Genomic DNA, 7,112 nt, shown 5'->3' with positions numbered 1-7,112 from the left:
CAGTGAAGCAACGTCCTCCACAACTAGACCGAAGAACAAAAGGACAGCAACTTGTCTGTTCCCCTTCCCCCAATTCCCCAGCACTGTTCCCATCCTCCCAATCCCCCCCCCCAAAAAAAGTGTCTCTCCTTTAAAAAAAAATCTATGCACTGTGTGACTCCATTGATATGACATTCTGGAAAAAGATAAAACTATAAAGACAAAATAGAGATTGGCGATTTCCAGAGGTAGGGGGTAAGGGCTGTACACAAATGTCCATACAGCATTCTTCTTAATAGCCAAAAAGTGAAAGCTATCCAGATGTCCATCAACTGATGGATAAATAAAATGTGGTCCATCCATACAACGGAAGATACAAAAACAAACAAACGCAAACCTCAGTAGAAGAACGAGGAAGTTACTGGGGAAGGAAGACAAGGAAGGCGAGGCAGCCAGTACAGTGCGCTGTAAGTCCATTACCACTTCGGGTGACTGGAACTTAATCGTACTGGGGAAATTCTGAGAACCAGTATAACACACACGCACATACCTCAGTTATTCCATAAAGGACAGAAGGAGGTGGGATATTTGTACACCAGTTTCTTTCAGGCATTGATTGAGTCAGAGCTGCTCCTGAGGGTCATACATTCCCTGGCACTTCTGGCCTACTGTGCAAAAACCAGTGGCAGCGGGCTCCACAGCAAAATGCCCTAAACAAAAGGCAATCTGCTTACCAAACACAAAAAGAAAAGCAACACTTGACCTGTTCGTCCCAATATTCATTCCTTTTCCAGGTTTTGCATTTGACTCTTCTTTTTGTGGCTCTCTATACTGACAATTTACCAAATCACATTTTCCCAGGTTTAAATTTAAAAGGTTGTCTACCATTATTACATTTCAGTGGTCTTCCTAATAATGGCATCAAATATGAAGACAGGGTTTTATGACTAAGAAAAGAAAGGAGGCCAGGGGCTGGCACGTTGGAAGTTAGACTATATGCACAGAAGAGGTGAAGGCCAGGGCATATGGGCGGCAGAAACTACCTTCCAGAAAAAGATTTGTCTTCTAGAAGGGAAATACGAATATCACAATTTAAGTTATTCTAAAATTTCTTAAACTATAGGAATAGATTTCTGGGATGACATTGTAAGTTTTTTGTCAAAAATAATATTCTTTGATGCTGTGCTTTCAGAAATAATCTGTGAAGGCAAAAAGGGACTGGCGATGCATAGTCTTTGAATAGAGCATTTTTGTTTACTTTAAATTCATGCAAACCTGAATATCATCATTTGATCCTATTTTCATTAGCATGCTAAAAGAATGAATGAACTTATTTGTGTTAAATGAGAAAGTACTCTGAATGAAAAAGTAATGGATTGCATGCTGAGAATAACCTATGGATTAATATTTAAAGTTTCTCAAGAGATGATGTCATAAAAAAACCCTCCTTGGAACAGATAGTATAATGGTATTAGTCATAGATTTCCAGAAATGCTGATCTAACAACTTTTAACACTGGAGGCTTTTTATTTATAGAAACTCGTAATAATTATTGATCAAGAATAAGCTCACATTGTGTTTAATTCTTTCGTAATATTCTATGATAGAATGGTATAATTTAGGGTATTTATTTTTTTAGTCCGGTCCATAACCATCATTATCTTGATTATTTCACTTTTAAAAGTTTCTCATATCTCTACAAATGTTGGAGAATTTTGAAGAATATAATTTGACAGGTTAATTTTAATGCCAAACATTGCCATAATTTAATATTACCAGGGAGAAATGAATATTCACTTTTCCAAAAATACAGAAGGAAATGACTTACTTTTGGAGCACATTGAAAAAATGACACACATGAATATTTTAAACTTAATGTCATTTCTATGAGTCATAGCTGAATAAAATACTATAAATTTAGAGTAGTGTTGAAAATTTTTGGTTTGGGGGCAATTTTCATTCTTTCACATCTTCCTGGTCCACAGATCTGAGCATCTCACACTACTTCCAAGGAAAGAATTAATAATAGAGGTGAAGAAAGTTCTTATTACTAAAACTTCATTAATTTTATAAATATGTAAACATAAAACGTTCACTAGTACACTATGAGAATTAGCCACAAAACTATTTTAAATTAAACCACACTTTAAATAACTTAGCCAGGTACTGTACATGAGCAGTAAGTCTTGATGTTCAATTTTAAGCAAATCAACATTTCTTCCAGTTGCCAATATTATTCTAGAAATAATTAGCATTAGTTAAAGGAAACTATATTATTGGGTCATTATAGGAAAAAGTTATAGAGAGCATCAAGTTATAGAATCTTATTATTCTGTGCCTTTTTTAAAATGTAAGGTTCTGATTTTTTTGAAATATGTAGTGAAATTTCCTCCTGTTCTTTTAAAAATTCTTTATTGCTGAGTTCCTACAAACTGTTCCTGTGAAATTTGCAATCATTGTCAGTGGTGCTTGGTAAATGTATTATTATTAAAACCAGCCTTGAAAAACAGACAGAGGTATCTATACAAGTGGTTATACAGTTAATAATTTCTTCATGAAGACATTGCTGTACTACTTCTATGTCATTACCAGGAGTCCCTTTGTCAGTTAATGTGTATTTCACACATAAGCCACAGATAGCACTTTTGGAGATGCCTTCTGAGTTGGCGACCAAGCTAATGTTATAGAGTGAACTATAACAATTTGTCCCTCAAGAAGATTCTGTCAGCTGCCTGAAATAATGAAAGTCCTTAAAAATTACTTTCAGGCACACAATAAATGTTCAATATATATTTGCTGAATTCATGTTTTTGTTGTTGTCATTGTTTTAATAATAAAGATTGAGTCTCTAGATCTGATCCACCTACCAATTTACAGGAAACACAGAGGGCAGAAGAACAAGTTAAGCTACCCCAGAGGAATTCCATCAGCAAAATCCAGATCATGGGAGATGCTTCAGATAAACAATCCAGTTTTGTCAACAAATTGTAAAAGGACAAAAAAGAGACAGGGAACCTACAGATTAAAAAGAGGTAAAAGCCATATAAAAACAATGGGTGAAATTAAACCATAGTATTTATGAATGCATGTTTACGTGATGAAACTATAAAGTACTGAAGTGGTTACCATAAAAGTCAGAAGTACTTTTAGGAGACAGGGAGCAGATGGAGAGCTGCTGGGGTGGTCAGCCATGGTTCTTTTCTTACATGGGTGGTAGTTACAGAGGTGTCTTGCCTTACAATAATTCATTAAGTTCTATATTTGTTTTATATAGTTTTTTTACAGATGTGTTATAATTAATAAAAATGTTTAAGAAATAAACAAGAAATACATATATTTTCAAGTTACCAACATGACAGCACATAGACAGATACAATAGATGCAAATAACATCAAGATCATAGATTATAGTAAAATGTAATAAAATAATTAGGAAGTGATGAGTTTTGAGTAACTAACTGTGCCTTTAATATAATAGTTTACTTAGTTTATACAATTAATTTCTAATAATAATTGTATTTAACAACTGGCTCACAAAATTTCCGGAAATTTAACCAGCTTGAACAAGCTAAGGGTGAGCTACTCCAGCACACCTCTGGCTATGTCCCAACAATTCTGATTTTTTGTATTTTAAAAAATTTGTAGTTTTAAAAATCAAATGCATACTTGTATGGAGTTTTAAAAGTCAAATAGTCCTACAATAATTGTTATAAAATCCACTAGACTCTACTCCTCTTCCCTCCATTTTCTGCTCCTTAGAGGCAACCATTTCAATTCTTTTTTTCCTAAACTTTATTGGGGAACAGCCATAGTCATTGGTTATACATTGCCCCCATGCCACAATGGCATGCTGACTCTCTCAGGGAGGGTGCAGCTCACAGTGGCCCATGTGTGGATCGAACCGGCAACCCTGGTGTCATCAGCACCATGCTCCAACCAACTGAGCTAACTGGCTACCCCGCATTTCAATTCTTTTAATGGATTTTGTCTTTACATGGCTGTCTTCTTATAAATACCAGTCCTGTGACTATATATACATATATATTAAATTATATTTGACATTCAGTAGTATTCTTTATAACATTGATTATATTCCCCAAGCTGTGTTTCATACTAATATATATATATATATATATATATAGATAGATAGATAGATAGATAGATATAGATATAGATATATAGATATAGTCATGGTATATGGAGTACAGCATAGGAAATATAGAGTCAATGGAATTGTAACAGCTATATACAATGTCAGAGGGGTAGTAGATTGGGGGGGGTTATCACTTTATGAGGGGTGTAAATGTTTAAGTATTACATTGTTTTGTACACCTGAAACTAATTTAAAAAATTGCAAAAGGAAAATAAAAAGATACCGGTCCTACAGGGTTGGCCCACCCTACTCATTGGTCATACTCATAGTATGACCTCATTTTAACTAATTGCAACTGCAACAGCTCTATTTTAATATAAAGTCACATTCTGAGGCACTGGGGTTTAGGACTTCAACTTATCTTTTCTGGGGGAGAGGACAGGGCACAATTCAACCATAACAATGGGGAAGGGATTTGATGTTACAATTGCTTCTTAAACAGATTTTCAGCCAATTTCTTCTCCTTCACCCCTCTCTTCCAAAGGTAACCTGTTTGCTGTTGCCAATTCCTGAGTCTTCTGGGGGCCGCACAGTGTAAACTGGTTTGCTTCTTAGCTTTCCTCAAAGCCAGTTTAAGATACAGTTTTCTCAGATCTGCTACGTCAATTACCGCTCATAAATTTTCTGACAAAATTTTGCCATTGTTTTCTCTGATCTGTCTTTATCATTGAAGGTTTCTGACTTAAAAAATCTCTTTTTTTGTTATTTTAGTGGGGTTTGAGGGAGGAGCAGAGGTTAAGATAGATATTTAAGCCAGCATTTTTAGCCAGAGGTTCTTCTACGTGTATCTTCATTCTCTCCTTATCAAGTGGTACCTTCTTTCTTAATTCTCTTGCATCTCAAATCACAACAAAACTCTTAAGGGTAAGAATTTCTCTAATTCCTATATACATGAATAGTGGCGTGATAGAGAGATGGGGTCGGGAGAGGGAGAATCCGATTTGGCTGATTCAAAGCCCATACTCTATGATACCACTTTGCCCCTATGAAGTGAATAAGAAACATCAGTATAGTGCTCACCACTCAAAAGTGAATGGCTGGAAAGCATTCTGACAATGCGTATGAACAGCTCTAAAAGTGTTTAAAATCTCTGATGCAGTTAAGTAGCACCACTCTCAAGATTTTATCGTAAGGATAATAATTCAACAGAATGAAGTGACAATGTGGACTTTCACTTCTGAGAAAATGGTAGACTAAATATTCTGAAACACTATCCCACTGCAGAAAACATAGACACCCTAGCTAAAATACAAATACAAAACAAAACAAAACAAAACAAAAACAAAAACAAAAACAAAAACACCACCCCAAACTCACGCTATCTTTTAAAAGGTATAGTTGGGCTTGTAAGAAGGAAACGCCTCAGGAATGAAAAATAAAGAGGGAGCTACAAACTAGCAATGGAAAGTGACTGATGACTCTGAGCACATTTGTCACTCCCAGGAACCTAAAGTCTCGGGTTTTAATGACCTCATGATCTCATGTGTGTGGGAGACATGATCTTGGGCTCAGGGAAGGCAGGGAATTGGAACTGAGACCTCGGCACAAAGACAGACTCTCAAAGGACATAGAGTGAAACAAAATGGAGCTAGGAGAAAGAATGTGGGAGAGCCAATCTTCTTCAGTGTAACTGAAGAGCACAAAATACAAAGAGAAAATCTTAAAAGCTGCCAGAGAGAAAAGAGAGATCATCTAAAAGGAACAACAATTAGGCTGGCAGTAACAGTGGAACAGTAACTTCAGATTGCTGAGAGAAAACCACTGTCAATGTAGAGTTTGATACCTACTTAAATTAAGGATCTAAGAATAAGGGTGAAATGAGGAAAACCCCAAACTGAAGGAGTTATCACCAAAAGAAGTGCATTAAAGGAGTTTCTAAGGGTGTACATCAGGATAAAGAAACATGATCCCAGAAGGAAAGTTTGAGATTTATAAAACAACCATAATGGCTAATTTGGAGGTAAAAAACAAGATGGTGCTAAAATACTGGATAGCAATAACTTTTAAGACAAGCGGATGGTGACTAGCATCTAACGCCCTTGGATAGTTTGGGAGGGGGTAGAGCTATTTTGATTTAGACTTTAAGTACACATGCTAAAATTTAAGAGTAATCACTAAGAATAGAAATAGACTGTGTAACTTCCAAAACAATAGCGGGGGAAATGTGGAATCAAAAGAACAATCTGAAAGAAAACAGGAATGGGGGGGGGGGAAAGACATTAAAAAAAGGCAGAGGAGATAGCACAAAATAAAAGTAAAGATAATTCCATATATCAACAATCAAATCATAGTAAAGTGTAAGTGGTCTAAACTCACCAGTTAAAGGAAAGATATCCTCAAATTGGATCAAGACAAAACAAAACAATTCAGATATTTGCTGTATCCTAGAGGAAACCTAAAACACAAAGACATGGTATATCAGAATAATTAATGTTAGCTGCTGTAACAAACAATCTCTAAGATCACTGGGGCTTAACAATGAAGTTTATTTCTTGCTCACATCACAGTCCATCACATCAGGTTGCTGCTCTGGTAGTCGCTCCTTCAACCAGTGACATAGGAATCTGGGATCCTCCAATCCTAGTTCTATCACCTTGGAGTTCCTTGCCTCAAGACATGTGAACAGGGGAGAAAACACATTGAAGACCATGCGTGACCTTTTAGGGCCCAAGCCTAGAAGGGGCATACAACACTTCTGTCCACATTCCTCTGGTGGTCCCAAAAGAACTGCAAAAAACACTGGGACATATAGTCTGTGTTCCCAGGGAAACAAAATGGAATTAGTGAGCATCGAGCCAGCCTCTGACACACCAAAAGGTTGAAAATAAGAAAAGATGCAAAAAGATATGCCAGGCAGATGTTAACCTGAAGAAAGCTAGATAGAGTAGCTCTGCTCATACTGGACAAAAAGTCCTCAAGGCAAAATGCAATATTGGGAATAAAGATAGTAACTACATAAAGATAACAGATTCAATACACCA

General features: G+C 36.1%; 1 long non-coding RNA gene across 1 annotated transcript in view; it reads right to left on the bottom strand.

Annotated features, from left to right (window-relative positions):
* Positions 1–6,709, bottom strand: part of LOC109372978 (uncharacterized) — a 23,868-nt gene extending 17,159 nt beyond the window's left edge. Inside the window, exons 1-3 of the long non-coding RNA XR_002122135.1 lie at positions 6,632–6,709; positions 6,448–6,526; positions 530–689 (exon numbers count right to left, since the gene is read on the bottom strand). This is a non-coding gene — a long non-coding RNA (uncharacterized LOC109372978). The remainder of the gene's footprint in view (positions 1–529; positions 690–6,447; positions 6,527–6,631) is intronic.
* Between the last annotated feature and the right edge of the window lie 403 nt (positions 6,710–7,112).

Source organism: Hipposideros armiger, unplaced genomic scaffold (genome assembly GCF_001890085.2).
Source record: "Hipposideros armiger isolate ML-2016 unplaced genomic scaffold, ASM189008v1 scaffold_682, whole genome shotgun sequence".
NCBI lineage: Eukaryota > Metazoa > Chordata > Mammalia > Chiroptera > Hipposideridae > Hipposideros > Hipposideros armiger.
The sequence above is the reverse complement of the archived record's forward strand: the minus strand, read 5'-3'. Positions and strand labels throughout refer to the sequence as shown.